Source organism: Bombina bombina, chromosome 10 (genome assembly GCF_027579735.1).
Source record: "Bombina bombina isolate aBomBom1 chromosome 10, aBomBom1.pri, whole genome shotgun sequence".
Taxonomy (NCBI): domain Eukaryota; kingdom Metazoa; phylum Chordata; class Amphibia; order Anura; family Bombinatoridae; genus Bombina; species Bombina bombina.
The window spans coordinates 144,690,270-144,705,724 of NC_069508.1; the positions used below are offsets into that span (position 1 = coordinate 144,690,270).

Sequence of the window (15,455 nt, forward strand, 5' to 3'; positions counted from 1 at the left end):
ATTGACATAATGACAGGTTTTATACGAACCAAAGCTTGTACAAAACAATGAATATCAGGAAGATTAGCAATCCTTCTGTGAAAAAAGAACAGAAAGAGCAGAGATTTGTCCTTTCAAGGAACTTGCGGACAAACCTTTATCTAAACCATCCTGAAGAAACTGTAAAATTCTCGGTATTCAAAAAGAATGCCAAGAAAAAATGATGAGAAAGACACTAAGAAATATAAGTCTTCCAGACTCTATAATATATATCTCTAGATACAGATTTACGAGCCTGTCACATAGTATTAATCACAGAGTCAGAGAAACCTTCTTTGACCAAGAATCAAGCGTTCAAACTCCATACCTTAAAATTTAAGTATTTGAGATCCTGATGGAAAAAAAGGACCTTGCGACAGAAAGTCTGGTCTTAACGGAAGAGTCCACAGCTGGCAAGAGGCCATCCGGACAAGATCCGCATACCAAAACCTGTGAGGCCATGCTGGAGCTACCAGCAGGACAACGAGTATTCCTTTAGAATCTTGGAGAATACTCTTGGAAGAAGAACTAGAGGCGGAAAGATATAGGCAGGATGATACTTCCAAGGAAGTGATAATGTATCCACTGCTTCCGCCCGAGGATCCCGGGATCTGGACAGATACCAGGGAAGTTTCTTGTTTAGATGAGAAGCCATCAGATCTATTTCTGGGAGTTCCCACATTTGAACAATCTGAAGAAATACCTCTGGGAGAAGAGACCATTCGCCTGGATGCAACGTTTGGCGACTGAGATAATCCGCTTCCCAATTGTCTATACCTGGGATATGAACCGCAGAGATTAGACAGGAGCTGGATTCCGCCCAAACCAAAATTCGAGATACTTCTTTCATAGCCAGAGGACTGTGAGTCCCTCCTTGATGATTGATGTATGCCACAGCTGTGACATTGTCTATCTGAAAACAAATGAACGATTCTCTCTTCAGAAGAGGCCAAGACTGAAGAGCTCTGAAAATTGCACGGAGTTCAAAAATATTGATCGGTAATCTCACCTCCTGAGATTCCCAAACCCCTTGTGCCGTCAGAGACCCCCACACAGCTCCCCAACCTGTAAGACTTGCATCTGTTGAGATTATAGTCCAGGTCGGAAGAACAAAGAAGCCCCCTGAACTAAACGATGGTGAACTGTCCACCATGTCAGAGAGTGTCGTATAATCGGTTTAAAGATATTAATTGAGATATCTTTGTGTAATCCCTGCACCACTGGTTCAGCATACAGAGCTGAAGAGGTCGCATGTGAAAACGAGCAAAGGAGATTGCATCCGATGCGGCAGTCCTAAGACCTAAAATTTCCATGCATAAGGCTACCAAAGGGAATGATTGTGACTGAAGGTTTTGACAAGCTGATATCAATGTTTAACTTCTCTTATCTGACAAGGACAGAGTCATAGACACTGAATCTATCTGGAAACCTAAAAAGGTTACCCTTGTCCGAGGAAACAATGAACTGATTGGTAAATTGATCCTCCAACCATGATCTTGAAGAAACAACACAAGTCGATTCGTATGAGATTCTGCGAAAATGTGAAGACTGAGCAAGTACCAAGATATCGTCCAAATAAGGAAATACCAAAACCCTGTTCTCTGATTACAGACAGAAGGGCACCGAGAACCTTTGAAAAAATTCTTGGAGCTGACGCTAGGCCAAACGGTAGAGCCACAAAACTGGTAATGCTTGTCTAAAAAGAGAATCTCAGAAACTAAAAGTGATCTGGATGAATCTGAATATGCAGATATGCATCCTGTAATCTATTGTAGACATATAATGCCCTTGCTAAACAAAAGGCAGGATAGTCCTACAGTTACCATCTTGAATGTTGGTATCCTTACATAACGATTCAATATTGATAGATCCGGAACTGGTCTGAAGGAATTGACCTTCTTTGGTACAATGAAGAGATAGAATAAAACCCCAGCCCCTGTTCCAGAACTGGAACTGGCATAATTACTCCAGCCAACTCTAGATCTGAAACACATTTCAGAAATGCTGAGCCTTTGCTGTGTTTACTGGGACACGGGAAAGAAAAAAAACAGAATTTATGTTTACCTGATAAATTACTTTCTCCAACGGTGTGTCCGGTCCACGGCGTCATCCTTACTTGTGGGATATTCTCTTCCCCAACAGGAAATGGCAAAGAGCCCAGCAAAGCTGGTCACATGATCCCTCCTAGGCTCCGCCTACCCCAGTCATTCGACCGACGTTAAGGAGGAATATTTGCATAGGAGAAACCATATGGTACCGTGGTGACTGTAGTTAAAGAAAATAAATTATCAGACCTGATTAAAAAAACCAGGGCGGGCCGTGGACCGGACACACCCTTGGAGAAAGTAATTTATCAGGTAAACATAAATTCTGTTTTCTCCAACATAGGTGTGTCCGGTCCACGGCGTCATCCTTACTTGTGGGAACCAATACCAAAGCTTTAGGACACGGATGAAGGGAGGGAGCAAATCAGGTCACCTAGATGGAAGGCACCACGGCTTGCAAAACCTTTCTCCCAAAAATAGCCTCAGAAGAAGCAAAAGTATCAAACTTGTAAAATTTGGTAAAAGTGTGCAGTGAAGCCAAGTCGCTGCCCTACATATCTGATCAACAGAAGCCTCGTTCTTGAAGGCCCATGTGGAAGCCACAGCCCTAGTGGAATGAGCTGTGATTCTTTCGGGAGGCTGCCGTCCGGCAGTCTCGTAAGCCAATCTGATGATGCTTTTAATCCAAAAAGAGAGAGAGGTAGAAGTTGCTTTTTGACCTCTCCTTTTACCGGAATAAACAACAAACAAGGAAGATGTTTGTCTAAAATCCTTTGTAGCATCTAAATAGAATTTTAGAGCGCGAACAACATCCAAATTGTGCAACAAACGTTCCTTCTTTGAAACTGGTTTCGGACACAGAGAAGGTACGATAATCTCCTGGTTAATGTTTTTGTTAGAAACAACCTTTGGAAGAAAACCAGGTTTAGTACGTAAAACCACCTTATCTGCGTGGAACACCAGATAAGGAGGAGAACACTGCAGAGCAGATAATTCTGAAACTCTTCTGGCAGAAGAAATTGCAACTAAAAACAAAACTTTCCAAGATAATAACTTAATATCAACGGAATGTAAGGGTTCAAACGGAACCCCCTGAAGAACTGAAAGAACTAAATTGAGACTCCAAGGAGGAGTCAAAGGTTTGTAAACAGGCTTAATTCTAACCAGAGCCTGAACAAAGGCTTGAACATCTGGCACAGCAGCCAGCTTTTTGTGAAGTAACACCGACAAGGCAGAAATCTGTCCCTTCAGGGAACTTGCAGATAATCCTTTTTCCAATCCTTCTTGAAGGAAGGATAGAATCCTAGGAATCTTAACCTTGTCCCAAGGGAATCCTTTAGATTCACACCAACAGATATATTTTTTCCAAATTTTGTGGTAAATCTTTCTAGTTACAGGCTTTCTGGCCTGAACCAGAGTATCGATAACAGAATCTGAGAACCCTCGCTTCGATAAAATCAAGCGTTCAATCTCCAAGCAGTCAGCTGGAGTGAAACCAGATTCGGATGTTCGAACGGACCCTGAACAAGAAGGTCTCGTCTCAAAGGTAGCTTCCAAGGTGGAGCCGATGACATATTCACCAGATCTGCATACCAAGTCCTGCGTGGCCACGCAGGAGCTATCAAGATCACCGACGCCCTCTCCTGATTGATCCTGGCTACCAGCCTGGGGATGAGAGGAAACGGCGGGAACACATAAGCTAGTTTGAAGGTCCAAGGTGCTACTAGTGCATCCACTAGAGCCGCCTTGGGATCCCTGGATCTGGACCCGTAGCAAGGAACTTTGAAGTTCTGACGAGAGGCCATCAGATCCATGTCTGGAATGCCCCACAGCTGAGTGACTTGGGCAAAGATTTCCGGATGGAGTTCCCACTCCCCCGGATGCAATGTCTGACGACTCAGAAAATCCGCTTCCCAATTTTCCACTCCTGGGATGTGGATAGCAGACAGGTGGCAGGAGTGAGACTCCGCCCATAGAATGATTTTTGTCACTTCTTCCATCGCCAGGGAACTCCTTGTTCCCCCCTGATGGTTGATGTACGCAACAGTTGTCATGTTGTCTGATTGAAACCGTATGAACTTGGCCCTCGCTAGCTGAGGCCAAGCCTTGAGAGCATTGAATATCGCTCTCAGTTCCAGAATATTTATCGGTAGAAGAGATTCTTCCCGAGACCAAAGACCCTGAGCTTTCAGGGATCCCCAGACCGCGCCCCAGCCCAACAGACTGGCGTCGGTCGTGACAATGACCCACTCTGGTCTGCGGAATGTCATCCCTTGTGACAGGTTGTCCAGGGACAGCCACCAACGGAGTGAGTCTCTGGTCCTCTGATTTACTTGTATCTTCGGAGACAAGTCTGTATAGTCCCCATTCCACTGACTGAGCATGCACAGTTGTAATGGTCTTAGATGAATGCGCGCAAAAGGAACTATGTCCATTGCCGCTACCATCAACCCGATCACTTCCATGCACTGAGCTATGGAAGGAAGAGGAACGGAATGAAGTATCCGACAAGAGTCTAGAAGTTTTGTTTTTCTGGCCTCTGTCAGAAAAATCCTCATTTCTAAGGAGTCTATGATTGTTCCCAAGAAGGGAACCCTTGTTGACGGAGATAGAGAACTCTTTTCCACGTTCACTTTCCATCCGTGAGATCTGAGAAAGGCCAGGACAATGTCCGTGTGAGCCTTTGCTTGAGGAAGGGACGACGCTTGAATCAGAATGTCGTCCAAGTAAGGTACTACAGCAATGCCCCTTGGTCTTAGCACAGCTAGAAGGGACCCTAGTACCTTTGTGAAAATCCTTGGAGCAGTGGCTAATCCGAAAGGAAGCGCCACGAACTGGTAATGTTTGTCCAGGAATGCGAACCTTAGGAACCGATGATGTTCCTTGTGGATAGGAATATGTAGATACGCATCCTTTAAATCCACCGTGGTCATGAATTGACCTTCCTGGATGGAAGGAAGAATAGTTCGAATGGTTTCCATCTTGAACGATGGAACCTTGAGAAACTTGTTTAAGATCTTGAGATCTAAGATTGGTCTGAACGTTCCCTCTTTTTTGGGAACTATGAACAGATTGGAGTAGAACCCCATCCCTTGTTCTCTTAATGGAACAGGATGAATCACTCCCATTTTTAACAGGTCTTCTACACAATGTAAGAATAACTGTCTTTTTATGTGGTCTGAAGACAACTGAGACCTGTGGAACCTCCCCCTTGGGGGAAGTCCCTTGAATTCCAGAAGATAACCTTGGGAGACTATTTCTAGCGCCCAAGGATCCAGAACATCTCTTGCCCAAGCCTGAGCGAAGAGAGAGAGTCTGCCCCCCACCAGATCCGGTCCCGGATCGGGGGCCAACATTTCATGCTGTCTTGGTAGCAGTGGCAGGTTTCTTGGCCTGCTTTCCCTTGTTCCAGCCTTGCATTGGTCTCCAAGCTGGCTTGGCTTGAGAAGTATTACCCTCTTGCTTAGAGGACGTAGCACCTTGGGCTGGTCCGTTTCTACGAAAGGGACGAAAATTAGGTTTATTTTTTGCCTTGAAAGGCCGATCCTGAGGAAGGGCGTGGCCCTTACCCCCAGTGATATCAGAGATAATCTCTTTCAAGTCAGGGCCAAACAGCGTTTTCCCCTTGAAAGGAATGTTAAGTAGCTTGTTCTTGGAAGACGCATCAGCCGACCAAGATTTCAACCAAAGCGCTCTGCGCGCCACAATAGCAAACCCAGAATTCTTAGCCGCTAACCTAGCCAATTGCAAAGTGGCGTCTAGGGTGAAAGAATTAGCCAATTTGAGAGCATTGATTTTGTCCATAATCTCCTCAAAAGGAGGAGAATCACTATCGACCGCCTTTATCAGCTCATCGAACCAGAAACATGCGGCTGTAGCGACAGGGACAATGCATGAAATTGGTTGTAGAAGGTAACCTTGCTGAACAAACATCTTTTTAAGCAAACCTTCTAATTTTTTATCCATAGGATCTTTGAAAGCACAACTATCCTCTATGGGTATAGTGGTGCGTTTGTTTAAAGTGGAAACCGCTCCCTCGACCTTGGGGACTGTCTGCCATAAGTCCTTTCTGGGGTCGACCATAGGAAACAATTTTTTAAATATGGGGGGAGGGACGAAAGGAATACCGGGCCTTTCCCATTCTTTATTAACAATGTCCGCCACCCGCTTGGGTATAGGAAAAGCTTCTGGGAGCCCCGGCACCTCTAGGAACTTGTCCATTTTACATAGTTTCTCTGGGATGACCAACTTGTCACAATCATCCAGAGTGGATAATACCTCCTTAAGCAGAATGCGGAGATGTTCCAACTTAAATTTAAATGCAATCACATCAGGTTCAGCCTGTTGAGAAATATTCCCTGAATCAGTAATTTCTCCCTCAGACAAAACCTCCCTGGCCCCATCAGACTGGGTTAGGGGCCCTTCAGAAATATTATTATCAGCGTCGTCATGCTCTTCAGTATCTAAAACAGAGCAGCCGCGCTTACGCTGATAAGTGTTCATTTTGGCTAAAATGTTTTTGACAGAATTATCCATTACAGCCGTTAATTGTTGCATAGTAAGGAGTATTGGCGCGCTAGATGTACTAGGGGCCTCCTGAGTGGGCAAGACTCGTGTAGACGAAGGAGGGAATGATGCAGTACCATGCTTACTCCCCTCACTTGAGGAATCATCTTGGGCATCATTGTCATTATCACATAAATCACATTTATTTAAATGAATAGGAATTCTGGCATCCCCACATTCAGAACACAGTTTATCTGGTAGTTCAGACATGTTAAACAGGCATAAACTTGATAACAAAGTACAAAAAACGTTTTAAAATAAAACCGTTACTGTCACTTTAAATTCTAAACTGAACACACTTTATTACTGCAATTGCGAAAAAACATGAAGGAATTGTTCAAAATTCACCAAATTTTCACCACAGTGTCTTAAAGCCTTAAAAGTATTGCACACCAAATTTGGAAGCTTTAACCCTTAAAATAACGGAACCGGAGCCGTTTTGAACTTTAACCCCTTTACAGTCCCTGGTATCTGCTTTGCTGAGACCCAACCAAGCCCAAAGGGGAATACGATACCAAATGACGCCTTCAGAAAGTCTTTTCTAAGTATCAGAGCTCCTCTCACATGCGACTGCATGCCATGCCTCTCAAAAACAAGTGCGCAACACCGGCGCGAAAATGAGGCTCTGCTTATGCTTTGGGAAAGCCCCTAAAGAATAAGGTGTCTAAAACAGTGCCTGCCGATATTATTATATCAAAATACCCAGATAAAATGATTCCTCAAGGCTAAATATGTGTTAATAATGAATCGATTTAGCCCAGAAAAAGTCTACAGTTTTAATAAGCCCTTGTGAAGCCCTTATTTACGATCGTAATAAACATGGCTTACCGGATCCCATAGGGAAAATGACAGCTTCCAGCATTACATCGTCTTGTTAGAATGTGTCATACCTCAAGCAGCAAGAGACTGCTCACTGTTCCCCCAACTGAAGTTAATTGCTCTCAACAGTCCTGTGTGGAACAGCCATGGATTTTAGTGACGGTTGCTAAAATCATTTTCCTCATACAAACAGAAATCTTCATCTCTTTTCTGTTTCTGAGTAAATAGTACATACCAGCACTATTTCAAAATAACAAACTCTTGATTGAATAATAAAAACTACAGTTAAACACTAAAAAACTCTAAGCCATCTCCGTGGAGATGTTGCCTGTACAACGGCAAAGAGAATGACTGGGGTAGGCGGAGCCTAGGAGGGATCATGTGACCAGCTTTGCTGGGCTCTTTGCCATTTCCTGTTGGGGAAGAGAATATCCCACAAGTAAGGATGACGCCGTGGACCGGACACACCTATGTTGGAGAAATCTCTTTGCAGGAGGCCTTAACTTGAAGCCAATTCTGTACCTTTCTGAAACAATGTTCTGAAACCAGAGATTGTGAACGGAATTGATCCAAATTTCCTTGAAGAAAACGTAAACTGCCCCATACCAGCTGAGCTGGAATGAGGGCCGCACCTTCATGGGTATTTAGGAGCTGGCTATAGGTTTATATAAGGCTTGGATATATTCCAAACTGGAAATGGTTTCCAAACTGATACCGCTCCTGAGGATGAAGGATCAGGCTTTTGTTCCTTGTTGTGAGGAAAGGAACGAAAATGATTATTAGACCAAAATTTACCTTAGATTTTTTATCCTTTGGTAAAAAAGTTCCCTTCCCTCCAGTAACAGTTGAGATAATAGAATCCAACTGAGAATTGAATAATTTATTACCCTGGAAAGAAAGGGAAAGCAAGTAGACTTAGAAGACATATCAGCATTCTAATTTTTAAGCCATAAAGCTTTTCTAGCTAAAATAGCTAGAGACATATACCTGACATCAACTCTAATGATATCAAAAGATGGTATCACAAATAAAAACAGAATTTATGCTTACCTGATAAATTACTTTCTCCAACGGTGTGTCCGGTCCACGGCGTCATCCTTACTTGTGGGATATTCTCTTCCCCAACAGGAAATGGCAAAGAGCCCAGCAAAGCTGGTCACATGATCCCTCCTAGGCTCCGCCTTCCCCAGTCATTCGACCGACGTAAAGGAGGAATATTTGCATAGGAGAAATCATATGATACCGTGGTGACTGTAGTTAAAGAAAATAAATCATCAGACCTGATTAAAAAACCAGGGCGGGCCGTGGACCGGACACACCGTTGGAGAAAGTAATTTATCAGGTAAACATAAATTCTGTTTTCTCCAACATAGGTGTGTCCGGTCCACGGCGTCATCCTTACTTGTGGGAACCAATACCAAAGCTTTAGGACACGGATGATGGGAGGGAGCAAATCAGGTCACCTAGATGGAAGGCACCACGGTTTGCAAAACCTTTCTCCCAAAAATAGCCTCAGAAGAAGCAAAAGTATCAAATTTGTAAAATTTGGTAAAAGTGTGCAGTGAAGACCAAGTCGCTGCCTTACATATCTGATCAACAGAAGCCTCGTTCTTAAAGGCCCATGTGGAAACCACGGCCCTAGTGGAATGAGCTGTGATTCTTTCAGGAGGCTGCCGTCCGGCAGTCTCATAAGCCAATCTGATGATGCTTTTAAGCCAAAAAGAGAGAGAGGTAGAAGTTGCTTTTTGACCTCTCCTTTTACCAGAATAAACAACAAACAAGGAAGATGTTTGTCTGAAATCCTTAGTAGCATCTAAATAGAATTTTAGAGCACGGACAACGTCCAAATTGTGTAACAAACGTTCCTTCTATGAAACTGGATTCGGACACAAAGAAGGTACAACTATCTCCTGGTTAATATTTTTGTTGGAAACAACCTTCGGAAGAAAACCAGGCTCAGTACGTAAAAACCACCTTATCTGCATGGACCAGATAGGGCGGAGAACACTGCAGAGCAGATAACTCAGAAACTCTTCTAGCGGAAGAAATTGCAACCTAAAACAAAACTTTCCAAGATAATAACTTAATATCTACGGAATGTAAGGGTTCAAACGGAACCCCTTGAAGAACTGAAAGAACTAGATTAAGACTCCAGGGAAGAGTCAAAGGTCTGTAAACAGGCTTGATTCTAACCAGAGCCTGAACAAACGCTTAAACGTCTGGCACAGCTGCCAGCCTTTTGTGAAGTAAAACAGATAAAGCAGAGATCTGTCCCTTCAGAGAACTCGCAGAAAATCCTTTCTCCAAACCTTCTTGTAGAAAGGAAAGAATCTTAGGAATTTTTATCTTGTTCCATGGGAATCCTTTAGATTCACACCAACAGATATATTTTTTCCACATATTATGGTAAATTTTTCTAGTTACAGGCTTTCTAGCCTGAATAAGAGTATCTATTACAGAATCTGAAAACCCACGCTTTGATAAAATTAAGCGTTCAAACTCCAAGCAGTCAGTTGGAGGAAAACCAGATTCGGATGTTCGAATGGACCCTGAATAAGAAGGTCCTGTCTCAAAGGTAGCTTCCATGGTGGAGCCGATGACACATTCACCAGGTCTGCATACCAAGTCCTGCGTGGCCACACAGGAACTATCAAGGTCACCGAAGCCCTCTCCAGATTGATCCTGGCTACCAGCCTGGGAATGAGAGGAAACGGTGGGAATACATAAGCTAGGTTGAAGATCCAAGGTGCTACTATTGTATCCAATAGAGTCGCCTTGGGATCCCTGGATTTGGACCCGTAACAAGGGACCATGAAGTTCTGACGAGAGGCCATCAGAACCATGTCTGGAATGCCCCATAATTGAGTTATTTGGGCAAAGATTTCCAGATGGAGTTCCCACTCCCCCGGATGCTCCTCCATCGCCAGGGAACTCCTTGTTACCCCCTGATGGTTGATATATGTAACAGTCGTCATGATGTCTGATTGAAACCTTATGAATTTGGCCTTTGCTAGTCGAAGCCAAGCCTTGAGAGCATTGAATATCGCTCTCAGTTCCATTATGTTTATCGGGAGAAGAGAGTCTTCCCGAAACCATAGACCCTGAGTTTTCAGGGGTTCCCAGACCGCGCCCCAGCCCACCAGACTGGCGTCGGTCGTGACAATGACCTATTCTGGTCTGCGGAAGCTCATTCCCTGTGACAGGTTGTCCAGGGTCAGCCACCAACGGAGTGAATCTCTGGTTATTTGATCTACTTGTATCGTCGGAGACAAGTCTGTATAATCCCCATTCCACTGTCTGAGCATGCACAGGTGCAATGGTCTTAGATGAATTCGTGCAAAAGGAACTATGTCCATTGCCGCAACCATCAAACCTATTACTTCCATGGACTGCGCTATGGAAGGAAGAAGAACAGAATGAAGTACCTGACAAGAGCTTAGAAGTTTTGATTTTCTGGCCTCTGTCAGAAAAACCTTAATTTCTAAGGAAACTATTATTGTTCCCAAGAAGGGAACTCTTGTTGACGGGGACAGAGAACTTTTTTCTATGTTCACTTTCCACCTGTGAGATCTGAGAAAGGCTAGGACAATGTCCGTATGAGCCCTTGCTTTTGACAGAGACGACACTTGAATCAGGATGTCGTCCAAGTAAGGTACTACTGCAATGCCCCTTGGTCTTAGCACCGCTAGAAGGGACCCTAGTACCCTTGTGAAAATCCTTGGAGCAGTGGCTAATCCGAATGGAAGTGCCACAGGTAATGCTTGTCCAGAAAGGCGAACCTTAGGAACCGAAAATGTTCCTTGTGGATAGGAATACGTAGGTACGCATCCTTTAAGTCCACCGTGGTCATGAATTGACCTTCCTGGATGGTAGGAAGGATCGTTCGAATGGTTTCCATTTTGAATGATGAAACCCTTAGAAACTTGTTTAGAATCTTGAGATCTAAAATAGGTCTGAATGTTCCCTCTTTTTTTGGGAATTATGAACAGGTTGGAGTAAAAACCCATCCCTTGTTCTCCTAATGGAACAGGATGAATCACTCCCATGCTTAACAGGTCTTCTACACTGTAAGAATGCCTGTTCGAAGATAATTGAGACCCGTGGAACCTTCCCCTTGGGGGTAGTTCCCTGAATTCCAGGAGATAACCTTGAGAAACTATTTCTAGCTCCCAAGGATCCTGAACATCTCTTGCCCCAGCCTGAGCAAAGAGAGAAAGTCTGCCCCCCACCAGATCCTTCCCAGATCGGGGGCCAACACTTCATGCTGTTTTGGTAGCAGTGGCAGGTGACTTGGCCTGCTTAGCCTTGTTCCAGCCTTGCATCGGCCTCCAGGCTGGCTTGGTTTGAGAAGTATTACCCTCTTGCTTAGAGGGTGTAGAATTTGAGGCTGGTCCGTTTCTGCGAAAGGGACGAAAATTTGGCTTCTTTTTAGCCATAAAAGACCTATCCAGAGGAAGGGCGTGGCCCTTTCCCCCAGTGATGTCTGAAATAATCTCTTTCAAATCAGGACCAAACAGTGTTTTACCCTTGAAAGGGATGTTAAGCAAAAGCTCTCTGCGCGCCACGATAGCAAACCCTGAATTATTCGCCGCTAATCTAGCTAATTGCAAACCGGCATCTAAAATAAAAAAGAGTTAGCCAATTTAAGAGCTTGAACTCTGTCCAAAACCTCCTCGTACGAAGATTCTTTATTGAGCGACTTTTCTAGTTCTTCGAACCAGAAAACACGCAGCTGTAGTGACAGGAACAATGCATGAAATTGGTTGTAGAAGGTAACCTTGCTGAACAAACATCTTTTTAAGCAAACCCTCTAACCTTTAATCCATAGGATCTTGAAAGCACAACTATCTTCTATAGGAATAGAAGTGAGTTTGTTTAGAGTAGAAACCGCCCCCTCGACCTTGGGGACTGTATGCTATAAGTCCTTTCTGGGGTCGACTATAGGAACTAATTTCTTAAATATAGGGGGAGGACAAAAGGTATGCCGGGCCTTTCCCACTCCTTATTTACTATGTCCGCCACCCGCTTGGGTATAGGAAAAACATCGGGGGGCACCGGAACCTCTAGGAACTTGTCCATCTTACCTAATTTCTCTGGAATGACCAAATTGTCACAATCATCCAGAGTAGATAATACCTCCTTAAGTAGTGCGTGGAGATGTTGAAATTTAAATTTAAAAGTTACAATATCAGGTTCTGCTTGTTGAGAAATTTTCCCTGAATCTGAAATTTCTCCCTCAGACAAAACCTCCCTCCTGGCCCCTTCAGATAGGTGTGAGGGTATGTCAGAACAGATATCATCAGCGTCCTCTTGCTCTTCAGTGTTTAAAACAGATCACGCTTTCTCTGATAAGTAGGCATTTTGGAAAAAATGCATGCAATAGAATTATCCATTACAGCCATTAATTGTTGTATGGTAATAAGTATTGGCACACTAGATGTACTAGGGGCCTCTTGTGTGGGCAAAACTGGTGTAGACACAGAAGGGGATGATGCAGTACCATGCTTACTCCCCTCATTAGAGGAATCATCTTGGGCAATATCATATCTATGGCATTATTATCCCTACTTTGTTTGGACATTATGACACAAATATATCACATATATTTAAATGGGGAGACACATTGGCTTTCATACATATAGAACATCGTTATCTGATGGTTCAGACATGTTAAACAGGCTTAAACTTGTCAACAAAGCACAAAAAACGTTTTACAATAAAACCGTTACTGTCCCTTTAAATTTCAAACTGAACACACTTTATTACTGAATATGTGAAAAAGTATGAAGGAATTGTTCAAATTTCACCAAAATTTCACCACAGTAACTTAAAGCCTTAAAAGTATTGCACACCAAATTTAAAAGCTTTAACCCTTAAAATAACGGAACCGGAGCCGTTTTTACATTTAACCCCTATACAGTCCCAGGTATCTGCTTTGCTGAGACCCAACCAAGCCCAGAGGGGAATACGATACCAAATGATGCCTTCTATAAGCTTTTTCAGTGGTTCTTAGCTCCTCACACATGCATCTGCATGCCATGCTTTCCAAAAACAACTGCGCATTAGAGGCGCGAAAATGAGGCTCTGTCTATGACTAGAAAAGGCCCCCAGTGAAAAAGGTGTCCAATACAGTGCCTGCCGTTTTTATTAAAACAATCCCCAAGATTTAACAACTATTAAAAGTAATAATCTGCCAAATATACTTAGTAAAGTAATCGTTTTAGCCCAGAAAAATGTCTACCAGTTTTTTAAGCCCTAATGAAGCCCTTTATTCTTTTACTTAAACTAAGAAAATGGCTTACCGGTTCCCATAGGGAAAATGACAGCTTCCAGCATTACCGAGTCTTGTTAGAAATGTGTCATACCTCAAGCAGCAAAAGTCTGCTCACTGTTTCCCCCAACTGAAGTTAATTCCTCTCAACAGTCCTGTGTGGAAACAGCCATCGATTTTAGTAACGGTTGCTAAAATCATTTTCCTCTTACAAACAGAAATCTTCATCTCTTTCCTGTTTCAGAGTAAATAGTACATACCAGCACTATTTTAAAATAACAAACTCTTGATTGAAGAATAAAAACTACATTTAAACACCAAAAAACTCTTAGCCATCTCCGTGGAGATGTTGCCTGTACAACGGCAAAGAGAATGACTGGGGAAGGCGGAGCCTAGGAGGGATCATGTGACCAGCTTTGCTGGGCTCTTTGCCATTTCCTGTTGGGGAAGAGAATATCCCCACAAGTAAGGATGACGCCGTGGACCGGACACACCTATGTTGGAGAAACCAGGTTTTTTTGGTTTTTTTTTTTTTAATATGTATTTATTGAGGTTTTGCTTAAACAATACAATTTATATGGAATATCATATCATAACAAGCTTGAATGGTGTATTCCATTTTAACAGAGTCTCTATAGATACAAAGAAAAAATACCCAATATAGACATTCTAATAGTAGAGACTGGAACCCCTTTTTCTTTATTATCACTTTTGAACCTGTAAACTTATAGTAGTAAAGTAATGGATATTTTAAATGATAATGATCAGTTTACTGTATAAAGGATAAATATATTGCTCTAAATACCCAAGCAGTCCTGCTACGGTAGATATAAGAGAACAAGTTGAACATCAAGACATACTGCAAGGGTTATTAATAAAAACTGTAGTGAGGTTGCGGCACAAGAAAAAGATAAGCCGCATGAGTAGCCCTCCTAAATGAGGAGGTTCATTATGTGTGTGGGGGGGAGGTGGTAAGATAAATATAATAAGCTGAGGAGGTCTTTAAAATATAAAATGCCTAAGCCCACTAAATTAGCTTCTGTAAAGCAATTCGTTCAAGACTATTTTAAAGTATCTATAAGGTTTAACCAGAGAACGGCACTCAGTATTCTAGGAAACTATTGTTGGACCCCCTAGTAAAAAAGAAAGTTAGTGGTCTGTTTGCAACACATTGTTAAATTTACTATTCCCAGGGGATGTGTAGTATAGATGAGATATGCATGCTTGTAAACGGTTATAGCCTAAATCAATCGTGCATAAAAAATATGCTATATATAAAGTATAATTAAACCAATATTTCCCTCTAGTAGTAAAGCGCAGCAGCAACATCTTCTGCAAGTGGATATAATTCTAAACCCAAGTTCCACAATATAGTGCACATGGGAGCAAATTATCATATAAAAAAGCACCCAGAACCAACCAACAATCCTAGAACATAAATACAAAACGTAATGGGGAACATGTTATAAACAGTTGAATGGATCGTGTTGTATGCTGACTCCATTAAATGTATAAACAAGAATATACATATTGAGCAGTCTTAAGCGATAACAGTATAATATTGCCTGAAACTTGGTTACCATAGAGTATAGCTACATATGTAATTCCTGGAACTTCACATGCATACAAATATGAGATATTACATAGAATATTATATGGTTTCCATAAAACAGCAATAAGATGAATACTATGATATCACTTCAAGTCCACTGATCTTCATGGTTCATAATATTAAC

General features: G+C 42.6%; 1 protein-coding gene across 1 annotated transcript in view; it reads right to left on the reverse strand.

Moving 5' to 3' along the window:
- Positions 1-15,455, reverse strand: part of ANKRD13C (ankyrin repeat domain 13C) — a 373,770-nt gene that overhangs the window by 206,646 nt on the left and 151,669 nt on the right. The gene's annotated exons all lie outside the window — the stretch shown is intronic.